The sequence below is a fragment of the Meleagris gallopavo genome, chromosome 8, assembly GCF_000146605.3.
Source record: "Meleagris gallopavo isolate NT-WF06-2002-E0010 breed Aviagen turkey brand Nicholas breeding stock chromosome 8, Turkey_5.1, whole genome shotgun sequence".
Taxonomy (NCBI): Eukaryota; Metazoa; Chordata; class Aves; order Galliformes; family Phasianidae; genus Meleagris; species Meleagris gallopavo.
In genome coordinates this window covers 3,070,621-3,094,143 of record NC_015018.2, presented here as the reverse complement: position 1 = coordinate 3,094,143, position 23,523 = coordinate 3,070,621, and the positions used below count along the sequence as shown (strand labels likewise).

Here is a 23,523-nt window from a genome sequence, read left to right as displayed (position 1 = left end):
TCTTTTAATGTGTTCTCACTAGTTTTCATTTCACACTTTAATAGTGAATAGCCCAAAGACTACACGTTTAGGATAAACCAATAGATTTTACTCATACTTGACCAGCCCTATCTATACTGTTCAGTTTGGGGTTAAAAGCCTTTTAGTTGCATTACTGCCATTTTAAAGAAAAGGGGAGGAAAAAGCTATCAGAGTAGTAGCAATAGAGATATTTCTCCTCATTATTAATTTTAGATATTGCAGCTCAATGTTTGGTCCATGGACAAATGGAGGAAGATCTTATAAACCAAATTTTCAGCACTGCTAACTTTTTGGGGATGGGTTTTGTCACTTTTTTTTTTTGAAAAATATTCATTATTTTACACTCGTGTCAGGCTCTATGTTCACAAGCCAACACATGCTTGCTCTTTTATTCCCTGCCATCACATTTTAGTATTGTATACTAATAATTCCTTTCTGAATGATTTCTTTGTCTTAAGAAGCACCCTTTGCCCTTATCTTTAAGTGCAGCTGTTATCAGTTTTTAACACAATGAGTAAAAATGTACTGGGTTCTGAAATGCAGCCTGTTCTGAAACACGAATGTGGGCTATGGCTAAATACGTCTTGAAAATAATTGTATTCAGAATATCCATCTTACTTTCCAGCAATTTATTTGCTTACATCAAAAGATAAGGTATAGTTTTATTAAAGATAGTCAATATCCTTTTTGTTCTGCATACAGTAATTAGAGGCCTTGTGAAACGGTGCTTCTAAACCCTTATTTTGTTAGGCACAATTGACTGCATCAAACTGAAGTAATGCAACAAAAGGACCTTGTCAGTAGCCTGATCACCAGGATTTACTGGGGAGTCAAACAAATTCAGTACATGTGAAAATTTGGCCTGTTTATTGCCTTTTCCTTCTTAGGCTGCGTCTTCACAGCAGAAAATAGGAGGGAAGGTTGGCTCTCACTGTGCACACACGGGGTACAGTTTTGCATCTAGTCACACATCAGGCTTTGGATAAGGAAAAGAAATGCAACCAAACACAGTATTTTTTCAGGGCATATGATACAACAGGAACATCAGGGATGAGGTGCCTTTCACCAGCTTGGGTATCACAGATGTGAGAATAAGCAAGCCCTAACGTGAGGCCAAGGAAATGCAGAAAATTTAATATCACAGATATTGAAGAAGTTATTTCACTTGTTTGTCGCTTATAAAAATTGGGTTAAAATTGAGGTATTAAGTCCTTCTCTATGGTACTAGGACCAAGTCTGAGAGTTTACACTCTTGGCACATGTTCTGACTATTGTAAGACAGAGCAACGAAGGAAGTTTCACCCAACAGCCCAATTGCCTTGGAGTTAAGATTTCATACACCTCTGCACTGCATTTATCAGCAACTCACCTCGGGCGTGGAGCATGTCTGCAGGAGTTAAGGTATTTCGTTCTGAAAATTCTGACTTGCAAATACAAGTTTCATATATTTATTTCCTCACGGGAAAAACAATTTGTTTTCCTGTAAATCCTGTAGCTACTGAGAAACAGCCAAGAGTGCTGGACTAGTCTAGATTCCATTAGTCTTTGACGTGCTTGTACCACTCATATTGTTCAAAACGGAGTACAAACACAACACTCCACCTATCACCTGTCAGCTCAGAAAACAAAACAAAATGCAGCTGAGAAAATGTTTTCAAATGAAATTGTCTCTATACTGACCTACAGATGTTATTGCAAAACATTGGGAAAAACTCCAAGATGCAAATTCCTCACCTCCATTGAAGTGACAATGCTCCTGCAAAACACTAACAGCAAATTACTGCTGATCTAAGGTCTGAGTTTGGAGGATTAGGCTTTCAGCTCTTAGTCAAGTAAGTAATTAATCAGAAAAATTAGCATTTTGCAATCTATATGAATCTTCCAAACTGCTGTTGGATGTGATGAGAGCTAACATTCTCTTAATGGCATAACATGCAGTTAACGAAGCAGGAAAGGGTAGATGTATGTATGTTACGTGGAATATATGTTAAAAATATATTTCTCAGACTGATAATACATAAAATGCTGACTGGTATTTTTTGTACTAAATCTCTATCCATTGTAACATGAACCTTTATAATAAAGCGACTGTCCACTATACTTAATAAAAATAATTAAAGTTGCATTGTCCATTTAATTGCATAAAATACAAAGTTTGCCTAACATTTGAAGAAGACTGGAAGGAGACTGATTTGCACTTCCATGCCATGTTCTTGTAATCCTGAAGGAATCAGAAACACTTAAAGCAGATGTTAGCAGAAGTTTGCCTTTTTTTTTTTTTTAATAACTTTGATAATGCCAGCTCACTGGGTGACAAAGGAAATTAATAACTACTACTCTATGAAATCAGACTGTAATTAAACTGAGAACAAGCAGCAATTGCACAACAGCCCCCAAAAAACAAGTGAGCTGCATACAGTGTTGATCTAACTGGGGCCATGTTGAAAAAGAGGAGGTAATTTTACAGAGAGAGGGAGCTGTGAGAAACTAAGAAATAAATAGACATTTATACATGGCTTTTTTATGGGCAGATTACTGCAGTGTGCCATGCATCACTTTTGCCTATGGTTATATCATACCTTTATTTCATCTCCTTTTCCCTGGCAAAACTGAATTCTGGAGAGGTGATTGACAAAGTGTAGCGCGGACAATACCCCTAAGAGATGGGTACAAAAAATTATGAACGTAAATATTAAGGTTTTACTAATAATTTCATTTCTGAAACAAACATTTTTCTTCTCAAAACAAAAATCAGTATTTCTCACTTCTGAATGCCAGACTCATCATTACCAGAAAAAGAGTGTTATGGGTGCACACCATTTTCACATTTTCCCATTCGACTTGAGTGTTCACCAAATTGAGCCTAATAATGCAGGGAAGCGCTGAGACGTTCATACTGATCCACTCCCTCTATTCTAGTGCATCACTGACGGAAACAGAAAAGGTTTCCTTTTTCTGCCCTGATATTTTCCTTAAAAAACTTCAGAGGGAAAAAGAAAATCAAGGAGAAGTATGACAGGCAACAGTTAGTAAATGCCCTAGCAGAGCAAGGAGAGAACCATGTTGGGCCACACTTTCACAACAGTACTTGCCTAGCTGAACTCTCAGTGCCATTCTAGAACAAACCATTGGTCTACCCTACAGATTTCCTCCAGCAAATCAGTACAGTATGTGAAAACATCCACCATTTGCAGTCCTCAGGGTAGAAATCCACCTGATGCGATGAACGAAAATGTCTGCTGCTTAAATCTGTGTCTTCCATGAGCTGGAATGGTAACAAAAATATCACAGGATCCACATGTTTTAGTTTATCACAGTATGCTTTTCAATAATATGAATTATTATTATTGTTATTATTATCAAAATCAACATGAATACAGGAACGTGAGTAATTAATGTAATTTTATCTGAGACAAAAGCATTTCGGTCATAAACAGTGATAAAAGGCACATCTGCTTATCATTTTGGAGAGAGAAGTCGCTTAGGTATTGTTTTTAGTCTATAGACTCAACATAAAACAAGACTGAGAAACTGGAAAATATCAAACACACATAGATGGCATTCAACCAGAAGGCCTGTTTCATTACATAGGAAAAACTCAACTAGAAAGCTTACTCTGAAAGTAAGCGACACTCTAATCATTAAAACCAACTGAGACCCAGCCCTAGTTACTGTCACAAGGAAGGAACTTAAAGGTAAATATACCTCTATGATGCTAGCCTGCTTACAGTCCACGAATGCATACAGATGCTGCTCCACTGAACAAAAACCAAAAGAGCTATCAACAGCTTTATTACAGCTTCCAAGGCCCTTTCCTCAAGAAGGTACTTGGGAATTAACTCACAAGGAGTTGTGCCAACCTCACAATTTGTCTGCCAGATTCTTAGTCGTAGAATCATGGAACGGTTTGGGTTGGAAGGGACCTGTAAGATCATGTAGTTACAACCCCCTGCTATAGGCAGGGATACCTCTCACCAAACCAGGTTGCTCACAGCCCCATCCAGACTAGGATTGAACACCTCCCAGGGAGGGGGCATCCAAAGACCTTACTGGGCAACCTATTCCAGTGTCTCACCATCCCCACAATAAAGAATGTCTTTCTAATATCACGACTAAATCTACCCTCTTAGAGTTTAAAGCCATTTCCCCTCATCGTGTTGCTACCTGCCCTTATAAGAAGTCCCTCCCCAGCTTTCTTGTAGGTCTCCTCCAGGTTCTGGAAGTCTACTATAAGGTGTCTTCAGGGCTTTTTCTTCTCCAGACTGAAAAGCCCAGCTCCCTCAGCCCATCCTCATAGAGGAGGTGCTCCAGCCTTCTGATCATTTTTTTGGCCCTTCTCTGGACCTGCTCCAACAGCTCCATGTCCTTCCTGCACTGGGGACTCCAGAACTGGATACAGTACTCCAGATGGGGTCTCATGAGAGCAGCGCAGAGGGGCAGAATTACCACCCTCAACCTGCTGGTCACGCTTCTCTTGATGCAACCCAAGATGCGGTTGGCCTTCTGGGCTGCAAGCGCACGTTGCCAGCTTATGTTCAATCTTTCATCGATCAACACCCTCAAATCCTTCTCCTCAGGGCTCATCTTAAGCCATTTTCTGCCCAATCTGTATCTGTGCCTTGAATTGCACCAACCCAGGTTTAGGACATTGTACTTGGCTTTGTTGAACTTCAGGAGGTTGGCACAAGCCTACCTCTCAAGCCTGTCGAGGTCCCTCCTGATGGCCTCTCTTCCCTCTAGTGTGACGATTGCACCACTCAGCTTGGTGTAGTCTGCAAACTTGCTGAGGGTGCGCTGGATTCCACTGTCCACGTTGCCTACAAAGGTTTTAAGTAACACTGGTCTCAGCACCAGTCCCTGAGGAATGCCACTCATCACCAGTCTCTACTTGGACAGTGAATCATTGACCAAAACTCTCTGAGTGCAACCATCAGACAACTCCTTCTCCAGCTGGCACTGAAGTCTGCCCTGACATCAAAATGTTCTTGCTTGGACCTATTAGTACCCTTCAGCTTAACTTAATTACACTCTACCAGTTAAAGAAATATGCTGAAGGAGGTGGGCCACCCTGAAACCTTAACTCTCTCGTTCAGCTGAATAAATTCAGATAGCTAACACTGACACTGACAAATCCGAACCCCTTAGCTAAACAATGCCTATCAAACTAAACGGGCAAAACAACTTCTTATCCAGTGTTTTTCTTCTATTTGTTATTGCAGATTAGGACATTCCAACCACAGGATCAGCACAGAGACAAAAGCACCTACTGCCAATGCAGCCTTTGTGATGCAGCCACTGCTGTTTCCTTTTCATTTCTGCCACCCAGACATACTGGAAAACAGACTTCTGATCACAATGTCAAAATGTGGCAAATATTAATTTTCACATCACATAAACAATCGCTCAAACAACCCATAAACGTCAAAAGACATTTCAGAAGAAATTAAAATTAACTGTGTGCAGAATATTCCAATTAGTTTACTAATGGAAAAGCTGAAATCAATTTTCAACGTCATTATTTTAGTTTCAGTATCAAAATGAACAGCAGATGGGGAATAGGTTTGCGCATTTATTTATCTGCACATTAAACACATTCTCTTAATGGCAATTTCTTCCGAACTTGACAATTATGATGCAGCAATTTGAGAAGAGGTTTTATGGCACAGACTCTGTCATGGACCTTGAGCTTTCTTATAACTCTACAAATGAAGCCCCCAGGAAAGCACAGGGACTTTCTCATCAAGTTGCTGTGTTGGCTGAAATCAAGGACACATCTTGCAGGTCAAGGGGATTAGGAGGAAAGATGCTTAGATACCATCCATAGTTCTGTTGTACCTAAAAAGATAAGCTTTTGAGCTTCTGGCATATCTAGACCTGATTTTATTCGGTGTGTAGAAGCATTTCAGTCATCTCCGAGAAAATCACAGTAATGAGAAGGCCTATCTAGATCCCTTTAAATGCTCTGACTGGGATCTAAGTTTGGCACTAGACAGCACTGGAAGCACACTACACATACAAGTAACAAAAGCATCAATGTTCACCTTCGTGAGCATCAGATGAAGTTGACACACTACATGGGCGCACAGAAAATATGATTATTAACGGTGCTGATATCACTTCAGCAACACTGTAAAATGACAACCAACCCCTACCAAAGTGTGTGACTTAAATAGGTTGCATTTTGGCTCAAAGCACGAGCTTACGGGCGCAACGAACAGCAACTGCAAATTTGACAAGCCATTTCATGCCTTATTTCCAAGTCAGTTCGTGTGCTGAAACTGATTCCTCCCAACCTGACTTCAGGCTGGACCAGCCAGCGTCTCTGTAAGATCTCCACCAAGACTGCAATGCCATAAAAACAAACATCTCTCACTGTAGCTTTACCAAGGCCTCACTTGAAAACATCATTTTGTAACAATTAAACAACCATTAAAAAGCAGACATGTAAATAACAACATCAATCTTCATCCAGACTTTTCACTGGCGCAACGCACAACGGTTAAATGATGTTTGGGTCCATTCTAGTCCAAAACAGTATAAAACGTGCAGCTTATGATTAGAGAAGACCATAGTTAATGACATACTGCACAGAGAAACTCAGTAACTTATTAGCTTTAAATTTCTGAGTAAATATGCATCTCGACGAGAGCAACCATCATATAATTACTTCTGCAAATGAGAAACATGTTCATACGATAAGTATTTTTTATCCAAGTTGCTATCGGTTATACTTCAGAAACAAGTAATTCATTTAGGAACTAATTTGAGCAATAGAGTCTGCCAAATTGAGCCTAGAGCTTCAAAAACCAGAGTTATGCAGTAAGAAGTTAGTCCTCTAATTTCCTGCACGAATGGAGACATAAAATTAAGACCAAGCGTCATTTTATTAAGGCTCAGAAATCTTAAAACTAAGGTGGTTTTGAATTCTTCAGCCTCCCCAGCTCTTAGAAACAAACACTTGTTTAAAACATTGCAGTGATGAGGCTTAATGGATTGAAGGCAATCTGTGTTAATGGTGTCTACTGCAAAACGTATTTTTTATTTTTATTTTTATTTTTTTTTACTCTGAGTGCCTTTATAGCTCAGGAATAGCTAATATCTGTTTTCCTCCAGTTTCTTTTTATTACTGACTACAGGGCCAAGAAATTACCAGTCAAACTTGGATATCAGCTTACTTAAAGCAAAGATGGTATGAGCGCTGTAGGGAGTTTCGCTGTTATCCTAAGTGGATCTATTAATTGTTAGGAACTTAAAGGTACAAAACCATTCCTCCTCTAATTACCCATCTCATGCATTACTAAACTCATTAACAAAATGGTGCCACTATTTCGTGGCTGACAAATTATCATTTGCATGGAAAATTACTATGTATTCCACTGATAAAATGCGTGAAGAGGTACTGTTACAACAATAATGATACCAGCTAACGCAGCACAGAGAGTACCACCAAAAATGACTTCCTAAGGCTTTTGAAAAACAAAATTATCTATATTTACACAGTAGAATACATTTCAATAAATACGTATCTTTTAGGATGGCCAATTTCATTAAACCGATTTTTAGAAATATTTAAATACAACTCTTATAGCTTTGTGAGTTATGCAAGCAAATAAAAAACAAGTTTCTCAACATAAAATCAGAATATCTATGTAGTAGCAGGTCTTGACATTTGATGTGATTTAAATTCACTTTGTGAAATGACTTCCTAGACTCAGTGGATTTAAAAGCAGATGTTTAATAACTCAGTGTACTGTACCTCACTTGTGCCTGTCTCTTCCAAAATGTCCATTTTTGGATAATCATGCTGAGGTTATTTATGTAAATTGAAATACCCCTTAATTTTCAGAGACATTTTCAATTCAATGCAACATTCATATTAACTATGTTTTACTTTTACAAGTGGAGAACATTCACTCAAATCACGTCTGCAATTATGACTCGTTACAGTAAATCTGACCTCTGCACTGTTGCATTCTATTGCTTTATCTACCTTTTTTTTTTTTTCCTGAATGGTTCTTGACCATCTTAATATTATTTTGTTATACTGTGCCTCTATGTCAGAGGTACCGTTCCAAAAAGAACAAAAGAGAGTTGAAAACCACCACGAGGTACAAACACACAGGGAGGTGGTTCTTCAGCCAACATACTTAGACACTAGAATTAATAGCAACTACTAAGCAATTTCCTCAGCTGTGTCTACTGAAAGGAGAAAACTAAGAATCAAAGCACTTCCCTTTTTATTTTTATGAGGACTATTACCCTGAATGTGACTAACCACAAATCAAGACCATCCCTACATTAGATATTTCCAATCACTTTCCCAAGGCAGCAACCTACATCAAACATTTTTTTTACCAGAGCTCTCCTAGCATCCCACTACTGGTGCTTCCCTGTTTATATCTCCTTGCTGCTTTTCCCTGATTTCTGTTGTTTGTAGACAGTTCTCTCAACCACGACGACCTTTATCTGCAGCTTGCCTTTATTAACGACATAATGTATAGTAACAAACCCAAATATTAACCCAGTTGGCAATTACCTGTGCAGGCACACAGTTTCTCCTCTTACAAAATGCTTTATAGAACGCATTTGACCATTTTGAGATTAATTTTCAAGTACAATATCCATCAGTTTCAGAAATGCTTCACTCAAGCCCTCCTCCAATATATTCAGGCAATTGCGTCGTTCGTTCTGCTCTTAGCAACTGATTTTAACAGCTCTTGCTTCTTTTCTTCTATACACAGGAGAAAATTAGCAGTTTGCAACTTGTTTAATTTTTACATGTTAGCTCCTAACTAACTTCAGAAGAAAAGGTAAGCTCCTGACCTTACATTCACATTCATAACAGCAGCAGATGAAGGTGTGATTTGCCATCTGCCTTGACTGCCTCGTGTTTCTGCAATTTATGTTCATTACAGAGTACGTTGAGTCTGTTACCCAAAGTATACAGCATAGGTAGCATACCCTCAAACATATTAAGCCATTACTTGTGCAATCACAGCACAAGTTTTGTTTGAGAAACACCACATAAAAAAAGATTGATTTTCATCTTGAAAATGTCAAACTTCTGCTTTTAACGCTCAGCTACATTTTTCTGAAAAGGCAAACCTCCAAAAAAGCCACCGGCCTGACAGATCTCTGATGCATCGTGGTAGATGTGACAGCTCTACTACTTTACTGCAAGAAATGGGCTCCAACAGAATGAGACAATCAATATGGAATAATAAATCTAGTCCAGGTAGAACAAATATTTTTTTTTGTACATGCATAAGAAAAAAGAAAAAAAAACAGTTTGTTTGGGGTTTTTTGTTTTTCTTTTTGTTTTTTTAAACACATCTCAGGAACCTCACACTGTAATAAACTTCTCCACTATCTTTTTTTATTATTACAGCATACTAGTTACACTACTTAATCTTCTTTTATCTATTTTGTCTGCCCAACAGTTCTCCACAGAAAGTCTTCATGTGCATGTATGTTTTATTAAGCAGGAAAAACAAACACATCTAACTTTAAAGCGCACTTTCCTCTGAAAAGAAAAAAACGAAATTACCTTTTTTCCTGGTTCCTCTGACAGCCAGATGAACAACAGCTGCTCCAGAAGTATCTGCTGAATTATATCCCCATCTTCCTAGAAAACACAGTAGATTGATACTACATCAGGCTTTTGCCTTGAGTGGACAATGTGAATTTTTTGCTCAAAATTCCGGTTTTTAAGATAAATTAGAGCAACCTTGCAAGAGTTAGTTTCATATTCATAAATCAAAGCTTCCTCAGTGAAGAATCTGCTTGATTTATAACCAGAACATTTTCTACCCTCTACATCTTAAGTAACAGCCCTGACGTCAGCCTGAGAGGAAAAAACCTACATACGTATTTACTGAAATTAATTGGCCACAAGGCTAACAAAACAAGCTCACCTAAGTCACTCCCAAAGCCCTGATAAAGATGCACACGGTAACAGGAGTACGTTCAAGGTTTTCAGTAAGCAGGCTCAATAAATCTTCAAAGTGCTACGCGAATAGATTGATGGTTACTTGTGCTTGTGTATGATTTCAAAAATGCATCCATGTATCACTGTCATAACTCTATTTGTTCCATTTTTCATACATTCAAACGCAGATAATAGTTAATGTTGTAGTAACCCAGATTGAATTAAACAGCACTGCACACACAGAACAAGAAGATACGTGAATCCAACTCAGCAGATTTTAAAACGAGGATCAAAATATGAGAATTTCAATATCCAAAGAACATCTGCTTGTTTATGTGCTTTTTTCTTAAGACTGCAGTTGCAATGAAAAAGCAGAGCAAAGAGAGTAAGAACACTGCGCTACTCTTACGCTCCTATACTCTGAAACATCATGATCGTTTTTATAAAGAGGCTGGCATTAAATAAACAAGCACATAAGATGTGTAAGTCAAACACACACCTGCATCAAACATATTTGCACATACCGAGATATCGTAAGATTTCAACATTTAACTTTATATTACACTCTTGGAGATAATTTCTTCCTCTGTTGTCATGGGTTATGCAGATGAAGTGCAAGAAGTCATTCACATGGACTGGAATTTCTATTAACACAAGCTTGACATAACACAGCATGTTCTTAGTTACTCTCCCTAGGCTCAGAGGCCCACCACACACCAGTTTCTTCCTACATCACAGCTTTCTGGTTGGATTAAACAATTATCAATTATCTAATTACTGAGAGTTTAAATAACATTCTGAATTTACATTTATTTTTAACAATATGCAAATATTTCATATTAATATAATCAAATTGATTACTGCATCTGGAGCTATTTCTGAATTTTCCATAACTGGCACTGCACTTCACCTAATCATCTCTAATTCTGCTATCATCCTATTACCTTCTGATACAAATGTAGGTTTAAAAATAATGTCACAGAGAACAAATCTGAAACTGATAACAACTCTTGCTGCGCTGTGCGTTTTTTTTTTCTCTCGTTTTGCTACCAAAACAAGCTTTCCAAACTTTCCTCTGATCAAATTTCATCTCTACTAGCAAAATTACTGTTAATACTCTATAATACCAATATATACATTGAAGCATACTAATAAAGAGCAGGTGAAATGCATTATTTGAACATTTGCTTCATCTTGGATTTTTGTTTTATACTTCTTCTTGTAAGCAAAACCAATAGACAGCTGTACATCCACCATACCCTGATGGTACCACTTGGTATCATTCTTCTCAACAAACATGTAAAAGCACAAGCTTCTACTGTTCACAGCATGTGATGTTACAGGATAAGCATTATAAACATGTATATATAATAAATATGCATATATTAAAATATTAGACATTATCATGATAACATAAACTTCACGAAAATGTCAACTCTTGGAGACCTTCAGTTGTTCTTCATTCCAGTTCCAAAACCTATAAAGGATCACCAAATCTAGCTATCGGCAATATCACACCTACAATTATCTTGGTTAGTCAAGCTTAGTCAAGGTTTTTTTGGAATCTTTCATTTATTATCAAGAAGAGATTCCCAGATTGTTCACTGACAGAAATTTCCCTTACAGAGGAAAGAGCAACATATCTGCAGAAGAAAAGGAACAAGGCACTTTTAGTTGAGGCATGGACTTTCAGAGGCGAAAAGGGAAAACGGTGTGGCTATCCTTAGGCAGGAATATTTTCTGCATACAGCTCAATGTGAGAGCAGGATACGGACAAATAACGTCGTTAGAATCATATAAGCAGTAGAATATCCCAACTTAGAAGGGACCCAAAAGGATCAAACCCTACATCAACTACACTAAGTTATGGGAAAGACCTTTTGTTGTCATTCAGTCCAGGCCTAAGCCTCCTATACCCATAAGTCAAATTCCATTCACAACTGGTCCACGCTGATCTCCAACTCTGAATAAATCTAACATCAGATGAGAATTCAGTCCTCTAACTCCGCTTTTATTTTCTGCATACATCAACAACATCCAGAACTAAGTTACCACAGCTTGGTGTGCAACAGATCCCTAATTTGGGCTTCCTTGGTCTCCCTTGACTACTCTCTTCAGTTCATCCTTCTACGTCCACAAAATGCAGGAGCAGGAATTTCCTACTCTTCAGATGGTGTCAGATCACATACCTTGCAATTCTGCCCTGCTCACCTACGAAACGTTTGCTTCAGACTCTCCCTAGCACGTTACACTCATTCTCTGCCAGCTGGCTCTACAGGTCAGTAATTCCTGTGCTAAAGTAGAGCCTGCCTGTGGACAACTGGGATCAAGTATGTCTTATCCATTAGTTCTCACTGCATTTCATAAAAACCCAAGAACTCTACTTTACACATAATGAATCTTAGCCTCCACAGCAAAAGAGAAACATGAGCTATGATATCTTCAGCTACCTGCAGACCTACTGACCTTATTTTTAAGCTTATTAAAAGTATCGCTTTGCATAAGCTGCTGCAATTTAATTGCAAAAACAAAGCAACAGGAAACAAGTTTATTTTCAGTATCTGATTTCACTACTGATAGAGACAACACTTAACGCTGTTCCCCTACGTTACAGCTGAGGAATTTTTCTTTGATTTTTCTCTTCAACCATCAGTGAGGTGATGACCATAACTTGAGTTTATGGCAGAAGAAAGGTTTCAGCCCATTCAGGCGACCAGTGGTCTTTCAATGACTGCTGAAAGTCTCCTGTAGGTACAACAGAGTACAGGTTACCCATCTAACATCCACAAAAAATGGTAGTCTTGGGTTGGCCAGATTCAATCCTCATGATAAAAGAAACAGAATTAGATATAAGTAACATATATCTCCTTTTTAGTATTACTCCCTTCAAAACATTGCATTCTAAGTCTGATACATTTTCGTGTACTCTGATTTAAACCTTAAAAACAAAACAAAACTATGAATCTAAGCAAAGAAAATGCTCACTTATTTGGGCAATTGTTGCTTTCTTCATAGCATCTTGCCTAATTGAAAGTCCAAATGCTGGTAAGATGCAGTTCTTACAAATGCCATTACTCCAGCAGCATTGCCACTCTGCCCTTCAACTCTCGTCTCTCTGCTTCAGATATGGCCATGTTTTAATGAATTCAGGGGAAATCTCCACTGCTGCTTTCCAAAAGAAATAAAAAGGTAAAGTCATCCATTTTAATGACTGTACAGAATGAGATTCAACTGAAAGCAACTATATTAGGCTAGCTTCTCCTTTGAATGCTTTAAGAAAGAGATTTCTTTCATGATGCCAAAAAAAAAAAAGAAGAAAAAAAGAAAAACCTAAACAAATGGGATAATGAGAATGCAAGTAAGTGTTGCCTCATTTTTGGTTGTAGATGCCCCATCCCTGGAGGCATTCAAGGCCAGGCTGGATGTGGCTCTGGGCAGCCTGGTCTGCTGGTTGGCGACCCTGCACACAGCAGGGGGTTGGAACTGGGTGATCACTGTGGTCCTTTTCAACCCAGGTCAGTCTATGATTCTGTGTTGATTTCTATGGCATGGAAGTATATATGAAGAGAAGGAGCCTCATTGAGTTTGGTTTGATTTTTTGATTTGGTTTTCTGCTTACTTTTCTTGAACTATCTACCTAAATTATTGTGACTCTAAAGCATTACACAAATATAAACACTAAGATAACTGTGGCTAAAACTCAGAAAAACGCCCATTGCTCTCAGATTTGTGAAGAAGGTTGTTTTTATTCAAGATGGCCTAAAAAAAGTGAAGTTAAAAAAAGAGGAGGAGGAAGTGCAACATCTTACAATATTTTTTTTTTTTCTCTCACTGCACGTAACATTAGAAAAATCAGAGAGAAAGTTATTTTTTACGTCATCTAAGCCTACATCACATGGCTTCCCTTTCATCACTGAAGATAACCTATTGCTTGGATATGAGAAATCAGTGCTGTCAGAGCAGCAGCAATGAATAAGTCTTTCTCAGAACTCCATGAATATATCTATCCCCACACGGAACAGCCAGTTCTTGAGGCAGTAAATAAGATTCATCCCTTCAGTGGGTATGAAATAGAAAAGGCCAAATAATCATCCCCTGAATACTAGTTACGCTGCGTTGAAAGCTGGACTTGCCAAGACCTGAAGGTACAGAGATGACTCCAGGACGCTTCTACTGAGTGTAGGGAGATGCTTCTTACTGAGTGTAGGGAGAACTACTCTGTAATTTAAACATTCTGTCACGTGTCTGCCTGATGCACAGTGCTTTCACATACAGTTTGCAGTATCCAGAGCCCTGGCTGGGAGCAAAGACACTTCCCAGAGATTGCTAAGAATCACCTGAGAAAATTATTCCAGTTTCTCAAGGCCTTGCTCAGACTAGTATGAACTCTTGATGCTAGCACATCTGTCAGATGAGAGCTTAGGCAGTACAACAGAGGACAAATACGCACCGAATCTACACAGCTCACCAAAAGGTCAAGAGTTGGCAAAAGAAATATTGGCAGCTTTCAATGCTCACATGCAGGCCTGACGTGAACACAGTCTGAACCTGTGTACTCTGCCCTTGGCACAAAAGCTGGTGTATCAGCAGTGTAATCCAGGAAAGGAATGTCTCTGAAGCTCTTCTATTTTCCATGAACTCCCTTCTAAGGACTGGATGTAAGTGTCTTCAAATCGGTCACTCTACTTTCTTCTTTGCTCTTCTCACTGGCCTCTAGTTATCTTTCTGTATTCAAAGAGCATAAGTCAAAAAGCAAACTGTGATATGCATAAGGGTCATACACAGTAAGTACAGCTATCGCTCTCTTTTACTGTATCAATAAGTAACTAGGATAAAAAGGCAGAGAGAAAAACAGGATTAGCATCACGTCTAAGTTACCAGAATACTTCAAAAAAGTTAAAGATCAAGTCTGCTTTAAGGTTGACTGAAGGCATTTGTAAAACTCATTGTTATACATGCTGATCTTATAAAGCACATTGTACTGCAACCCCATGCATCTAATCAAGCCTTTCCAAAGGCAGCATCTTTCCTTCAGAGTTTTTCATGTCTAGCCCATATAAACGATATATATTCCTTTAAGTGGCAATGATTTCTGAATTATACATTTCCAACTGATTTATGTTCTCAGCAGTGTATAAAAACTTGACAGGAAGCTATGAATTGATGAGGATTCCTACCTTGGTTGCACTGTTTTTAAAAGAACAAAAAAAAGCCCACGGTATAAAGACGCCTATCTGTTTGAATTCCTTAAACAGAATGCAACTTTTAAGAGACTGCAAGGATAGAAGAATGCCACTGAAGTGGTGAGAGGACATTCGGTATAAAATAACACTAGTGGGAAACAAACACTGAAGCAAAAGATCTGCAGAGACCGCTCTCAGTGGCCAATACTGTACTTGAAATCAATGATTTCCACTGTTACCAACCAAGTAATGTGAAGAACTTGGACATCTCTTCTGAGAACAGGTACGCAGAAGTCAGATTAACCATCACTGCTAAGAAAGGCGATTTTGTCATTCAATCGCGTATTAAGATAATTAAATACTAAAATTATCAAAAAAACATTTCAGCTCGGGAATAATGTTTTCTGTTTTAGGGAAAATGCTTTCTGAAGGTTTTCCACAACAATTGTTTTTCAGCATTAGTGGCACCTGCAACCAAAGACAGATAGTCAAAGTTCCTTGCAATGACTCAGACACAGCTACTTATCTTCTCCAAGCTAATTAAAGGGTTTTTCCTCCGAGCTGAAGCTACCTAATCATGCAAGTATTCCCCCATTATTAGAGAGGACTCTCTGGAATTAATTTTTCAGCATGATGCAGGCTGAATTTAGTACCTGACTTTTTAATTATACCAGTCAGATGCAAATCTTCCTAAATTTTACGCAAACATGAGAAAAAAAAGCTATGAGACTAACACAACCATAGGCATGGTCCCATAACCAAGTACTTAGCCACAAACACTCAAAGACCGATGAAGATCCAGATAATGTATGAGACACATCTCATAAATCGCTGCAAATAATAAATTCTAATGTATTTACAGTCCTGCAGCAGACTCAGTGGATAAGGAACCCCAGCGATGGCTACGGAAGTAAACGCTCACCCCAGTGCTCCCAAGAAACTGGGCTGCTACCCATCACCAGAAGTTCCTGGCTCACGTAAGCACCTGCAGAAATCATTTCAGACTGTTCCATTCCCATTACTTCAGTTAAAGCAAGAAAGGGGGTAACTGATAGTCAGACAAGTCAAAAGGATAGAAGAGGGGGGAGAGGATCATGGAAGAGGTTACGATAGACAGAACATTGAGAATTTCAGTTATAATCTGAGCTCCATATTTTTCTGTACTCACAGATACATTAAGTGTATAAATAATGAAGGAAATGCAAAGCAGAAGCAAAGACAACAGGATTTTCTAAGGCTATGTGAGACTTCAGGTATGATTTTTAGTTGCTCCTGTTTCCTTATTTGTTCTAAGCCACTGAAATAACACTTCCTCTCAGCTCTGGCCTCAGGCTTAGATTTCAAAAGCCTTCTGTGCTTCCCAGGTGAGCTTCAAACCTGCCTCCGTTTTAAAATGAGGAGAGCACTGGAGTGCATGTGGTCAGGGATAAAACTGGTAGCTATCTCCTGGAATAACTGGTGCTTCTTGTTCCAGCATGATACAAAGACTAACATTTGGTCATCCAATGACTAACACCAGGGAGCAGCTCTGGGAGAGATACACTTGGAAGCATTCAGCTTGCTGCGTTCCTTTCCTAAGCTATTAAGGAATTGTGCTTTGTGCTGGAAAACAAAGATCTAACTCACTGAGTGGAAACACTTCCTTCGTGTTGCACGCCTCTTGCACTCACTGTATGATACATTACCCAGCAATCAAACGAGTTAAGTGATACAGCCCTTGTAAATCATCAACCCACATCCTCAGCTGCCATATTCAGTCTCACCTTCAATAACACATCCTCTGGTTAATGTCATCATGCTCTTCTCTTTAAGGTCTTCCTTCCTTTGCAAAGTAATCAAACCATTCACATTGCCACACCATCCTGTAATGAAAGACCCACAAAAGCAAGGAATAGCACGTGGCAGTACACTCCACCACCTTGCTGTCTGTGTAATTACTCTGAGGCCGGTGGCAGGATATTATTCCAACAAGTGCAGCAGGTTTCTTGAAAAGCACTGAGATTTCTCACTCTTTTGTTATTCATAAGTGAACTTCAACTGCGAAATTTTGTTTTTCAAAAGACAACTATAACCCAAATGGTTAACCAGCTCAAAGTCTACACGTATCTGACACTGCTAAAAACACAAAGACTGCATACTCTGGCTTTCTATCAGCCATGCCCGATAACATCTGTATATCATTTCTGCAGCTTTTTCCTCCAGCTTTTTTAGCCTTAGCAGAAGGAGCAATTGTAAAGGGTAAAAAATCTTTCAAAGAGATCTTTTAATTTCCTTTTTAATCTTCATAATAAACAGAATATGTCTTATTTTGCTTAGCTGAATTAGGTAAAATGTTTTAAAACAAAGTTGGCTGATATCAGTGTGAGGATAGCGGCATATCCTCTATCAGTTTCAAAGCCCTTTACACATCTTTCTGGAGACACTGGCGATTCCTGGAAATAAAAACAGCTAGGAAGGAGTCAAAGCTTAGGTTACAGAGCACATTCTGCTTGAAAAGTTTTGATTTTCTCCAGGACAAGGAGAAAGAGACCAGGCCAGTCTCTAGGGCTGAAGCTGTTTCTCATCTCTTCCTCTCAAGAAGGAGCTGGTGACCAGCAGGCTGCTCCCAACCATTCCTGCACCTCCTGCTGCACAGCAGCTCGACGCAGCAGCAGCACTGCCATACCACCAACTGGATAACCTGCCAAGGGGATACAAACTCAGCACAGAGGAGTTCAAGCTCTGACAATGACTGTAATGCTCCTTTTGCTCGGTATTGCAACTAACCAAAACCAAAACACTGTGTATGCAAGAGGCCTTTTATTGCAGCTGCACTGTCTCAGCAAACCACAGAGTGCTGGCTGGGAAAGCATGCTGCATTTGCCACTGATGAAAAATCATTTGCTAGGTGAGGTGTGGGGGAGAGGATGTGAGACACGACCTCCTGCTCTGTGCAGATTTAGACCTGACACTGCTCCCATGTGTTCACAGCACTGTTGCCTTGACAGATAACGGACCACGAAACCTTTCTCACTGCCCTAAACTGGGCAAAGAAGTTACGTGGATGGACAAGGCAGCAGTGTTTTATTTTAAGGAGTTACAGCCTTCTGATCTGCTCTAATTCTGATACAAAGAAAAGGCATAGTCAGAACAAACCACTGATGTGGGTCCCACCCACGTGGGTGGATGGGAGCTTCCTTATAGGATGTAATGAAAACGGAAGTGAGATTAAGGGAGGAGAGGACAGGAGGAGAATGGGATATAATGCAGGCACAAAACTCTGGGGTGGGAAGCGTTCTTTAATAAACATCAGGAATTTAACAAACTCTGGAATTATATTTCATTATAAGGTGTTTCCTACGACTTGTAGGTGAGAAACAGAGACCATCCTAAGGGAAGTGCCAACCACCAGGGTATGGTCAACACTGGCTGCAGAACTGAACCTAACTTTGGGGATGACCGCAGAAGAAAACTGGATTTTTCCAAGGGGTCTCACCCTCCCACACTCAAGCCTTAAAACCTGAATCAGAATTTTCTTTCAGTAAAAGAACATCAATTTATGCCCAGTCATGCCCAACATTAGTAGATTCCCCTATATGCACCAGTCCCCTTCCCAGATACCATTAAAATAGGCACCTAAATGTTCATATTCGTAACACCACCTTGCTTGAAGTAGGTTATGTTTAATGCTGTCTCTTAGGCTAAATTTCTCCCTGTCTAAAAGTTAGAAAACACATCATTCCTCAAAGAGGGATTCGGCACTCTTTTTTACTGAAGGCAAAAGCACAAAAAATAAACAGAACAGTTAAGTAACCATTAATGGGAACAGTTTTCATTAAGATGCTATCTAGAGGGTAATGCATGCACTCATTAAAAAAAAAAAAAAAACTTGCAACAGGAATGAATGCAATATAAAAATTATTTAGTGTAACTTTTTAGCAGAAGTGAGTACAGTAGTAATTTCGCTGATCATTAACATATGGGGAAAGTTTCTGTATGATGCATAAAAAGTGCTCTCCTGGATAATTTTATGGACTAGGCTGCAATTTAATCCAGCTTAGAATCCAACAAGTACAACCAAAACATAAATGCATTTACCTGTATTATTCTTCTGTACCAGTATAGATCAGGGAATAATTGGTCAGGAAGGAGTTGTGTAAAATAAGACCTAATTTCTACCCATAGTCCAACAAATAGTTCTATTTCAAGAATATTCTATCCCAACCATGTGATTAAACTTTTAGTGCCAACTCATTACTCCTAATGGAAAGATTACAGACAACACAAGGCGAACTATAAAGCCTGTGATATAACAACCACCCAACAGCCATGTTTCAGCATCAAAGCCAGACACTGAGGATTTGAAATTCTAGCACAAAAAATTCTTGAAAGTGACTGCCAATTTTTAACGTCATCATCATAATACACACCAGGATCATGGAATCATAGAATTGCTCAGGTTGGAAAAGACCTTAAAGTTCATCAAGTCCAACCTCAACGTAGCCATACAACCCAACTCTAACAACCCTCTGCTAAATCATGTCCCTGAGCACCACATCCAAAGGGTTTTAAACACATCCGGGATAAATCTTAACTGGGATTACTATCATCACAGCTGCTAAATCTAGCATACATTTATCACGTCATTCCAAAACAATATGGAAAGGGAAATTACAAAATATGAAAGAAGTAAAATTATTATTCCACTTACTTTGCACGTGTACCAAGTACAAAAATAAATTTACCCGTTTTCTATGTGCAATTTGGAAATGCATACGTGATGTTGCAATATATGCACAAATAACGTACAATATGTATACAAATAAGGCCAAAATGCCAAACCCTGAGAAGGACTGTCAAAAAATGGCCAATTCTGCAACCTTAATTTGGCCCCTTTGGGTTTTCTGTGATACAATGTATGGCTGTATAGTTTTTCTATGGGACCTCTTCTATGACAATCTTACTGGCTGTACAAGGCCAGGTCACTAACAAGTCTAATCTGTTTTCTCCTTTAGAGTGCAACTGCCATTGAGAATTACACACTGAGCTTTGCTGTGATGCTCACTGACAGCACAACAGCAACAGCTTGGAGAAATGTGAACAGACCTTACCAAGACAAGAGGAGCAGCTTTCCTCCCTGGACAGACCAGAAGCAGAGCACAGAGGAACAATAAGCTGCAAAAAGCAGTAAGATTTCATTTTCAACACTCAATTACATGTGTGCCAGTTTTCAAAGTAGTAACTGTAGCACGCTAAATTGAATCACATGTCTGTGTTTCTACAACTCAAGAGCTATGGAATGCAGAAACAAAAATAACTGCGTGTAGTATGGTTTAGGCAAGCCACCCACCTTCGGTGAAATAGAATCTGCGGTGCAGGAGGTGGGAGAAAATCTATTTTATTGTGTGTGGCAGTCGGGAGCTCTGAAGGACACGTAAGATCAGCTGTATCATGCAAGGTTTTGTCTTTTATATATGTATGTATTTATTTAAATCAATCACTTGCTTCATGGAAATTCCCAGCATTTCGTAACAGCAGGAGTGCTGATGTCCATCCCAGTACTGGAGCCAAGTCTGAGAGCAGCAGCACCCCACAGCAAGGCCCAGGGCAGGCTGCTGCACTGAGCTCACTTCCTCCCTGCACTGCCAACAGCAATGGGCTTGTTGCCACCGAGTGAAGAACGTGGTGCTGCAGAAGCATCAGAAGCAACAGATGTGCTTTTCGTGAAGTATACCTGAATGCTTTTCATGCCAGAAGAAAGTTGAAAACTTTGTGACACCGGGAGTTCATGAAAGAGTGTTTTGCTTTGACACATTTCGAGCATGTGTTAAAAAACAGATTATTATAGTGTGCTGAAAACTACCTTTGGCTGTTACTTGGTGATTCTGAGTTCCACAAACAGATGACTAGCTGGCCTAGAAATGTCTCGTTAGTCCTACAGAGCACTTTTTTTCAGCTAACGACAGGCAGTGTAGAAACACACAAATAATGTAAGAATGAACACAGTTAACTGCAAGTCAAGTCAGCAGAGGATCAATCTAACATGCCTGGCAGTAACTTGAAGCATCGAGTCAGAAAGTGCTACTTGTATCACAACTGAGTGCTCTCACCAAGAATTGCTGAAATCCATTATTTACCAGTTGTGAGCAATGGGTGAGTCCAGAGAAGAGGAAAACACTTCTCAATGACCACGTGTGCCTAATGCCTAAGATTAGCAGTGACTTCTGGTTAAGCAAGAGTTCACAGATATTTGCACTCAATGAAAAACAACAACAACAACTAAAACCCAAATCTGCCCGATCCAAATCACGGACTCATAGAACTACTCAGGCTGGAAAAGACCTTCAAGATCAAGACCAACCTCAACCTAACCATACTACCCTAACTCTAACAACAGATGACATAACTGAATTTATCAGCTAATTTCTCAACTTCACCAACTACTTACAGATGTGAGCCTCTTTATAAAGCTTTTTCCATCGCAAGCTTTTCTACTTCCCTTTGCAAAGTCAGTTCTCCCATTATCAGGTTGAGCTAGAGATTTCATCCAGAATGCAATGCCTTGTCCTGCCAACATACTGGAAATTAATCTTGTCTGAGTGCACAGCAGGCAAAGTATACAGAGTTAGGTAGAGAACAACACTGTTTAAGGAGACCAGACAAGTCATCTGGTCATCTTACATCTGGCAAAATGAAGGCCAAGCAAAGATCCTGCTATACTCTACACACAGCAGGTGTATGAAGGGCAAACTTAAGCTAAGCCCAGTGAAATTTGTTGGCACAGGAATAAAAGTGACTAAGAGATCCGGAGCCAGTTTGAAGCAGTACCTTCAGAACAGCCTCTCTGTAGGAGGCACAGAAACAAAATGACCTACTCAACACAGGAGCACAATGATTAATGTGCTGAAGGATCGTCCGGGCGTGGAGAGCAGCCAGGGCAGCTTCCCAACGGCCCCCACACTCCCAGCACCTTCTGTTGGAGCCAAGCCCACCAAAGCTGTGAAAGGCCATTAATGCACTGACATGGCACACCGAGGCAACGTGCAGCAGTACCAGCACGTGCAGTGTGCTATGGCAAATGCTTTCTGCCTGCACTGACAGAACGAGCATGGCACTCCAACAGCTGAACAATGCAAATGCCCCGGCACACGAAGCTCTCAGGCAGGCACAGCAAGCACACTTTCCAGTTCTGCATCCTCACTATTTAAATAAATAAGTCCCGCAAAACAGCCTGCTCAAGTTCTCTTCTAAGTATTAGTACACATGTACCAAAAAACAAAACAAAACAAAACAAAACAAAACAAAAAAAACCAAGATCTGCACTCTAAAAGAGATGATCTGCTTCTATCTTCATTCTTTTAGCAATAATATTATCTTATTCCCGGCTTCTAAGTTGTATGCTGATGGTCAAACAATCCAAATCTGCGTTCTCAGAACAGAGATATCAAGTGTCAGACAGAAGAGGATAAATCTATCCGTTCCTCGCACACAACACCATCACTCAAGGAGAAATCTGAAGAAATCTATCAATCGTACTCACCCAAGGCTGGTAAATGCAAAACATTTCATTACAGAAGAAATCCAAAGAGTCAGCCCCAAGAGCTTTCTCCACTGCACAGAGTTGAGGTAAGAAGACAACAAGAATGCAAAGGTTTATTGCTGTAAGTCCGAACAAGCACTCACATTTGTGCTGGAGCAGTGTCTGAGCCAGTGAGTTCAGTCTGACTCTCAGCTCTAAGGTTTGCCTCCCAGTGGCAGTGTGCTCAAGGAAGAAATTAGAAGAAAAAAAGAGAGCATATTCTCTTGACAGAATATGCAGATATTTATTGGCTCTAAGAGAACATAAGAGTACATCAAAAGCAAGAGATGACTAAGAGCTAGAGGCTCATTTTAAGATGTGCAGTCTGAGACTGCTTTGGTGACAGTATGACTCCACCAGTCACTGCATTACGACCTCAGAGTGACTCAAGAGTCAAATCTCTATGTGATCCATTCAAGTAAAACAAAATGTAGAGTCCGGTCTAATTAGAACAAGTGAGAACTAAATCAGGATAGATGTTAGAGGCACTAGTTTGGAGTGAAGCAGGAATACACACAAAAAGAAGCACAAAAGCATTACAGTATGGTATAATGATAAAGACACGAAGATGAATAATCTGTTCATCAAGAGAGAAGGAAGAAACTTTTGAGACAAAATCTCTGTAAAAGAGTTTGTCCAGATGTCACTTACATTTCAGAAAATTTCAGAACTTAGCTACTGCAGCAAATTTATTCTCCCTAAAACACCATTGTATCTTTTCATTTTCAATACGGCCAATTATTTTTCTTCTAGTAGCTTTAGTAACCTATAAATTCCTTCCCTACTCACTGAATCATCTGGATTCTTCCAAAGCTCATACATCCCACCAAGAA

General features: G+C 39.4%; 1 protein-coding gene across 1 annotated transcript in view; it reads right to left on the bottom strand.

Annotated features, from left to right (window-relative positions):
* The window catches only part of PCDH15 (protocadherin related 15), a 566,546-nt gene that overhangs the window by 503,878 nt on the left and 39,145 nt on the right, over nt 1-23,523 (bottom strand). The window contains exon 2 of the transcript XR_002117515.2: nt 9,569-9,646. The gene's annotated coding sequence lies outside the window, so the exon portion shown is untranslated. The remainder of the gene's footprint in view (nt 1-9,568; nt 9,647-23,523) is intronic.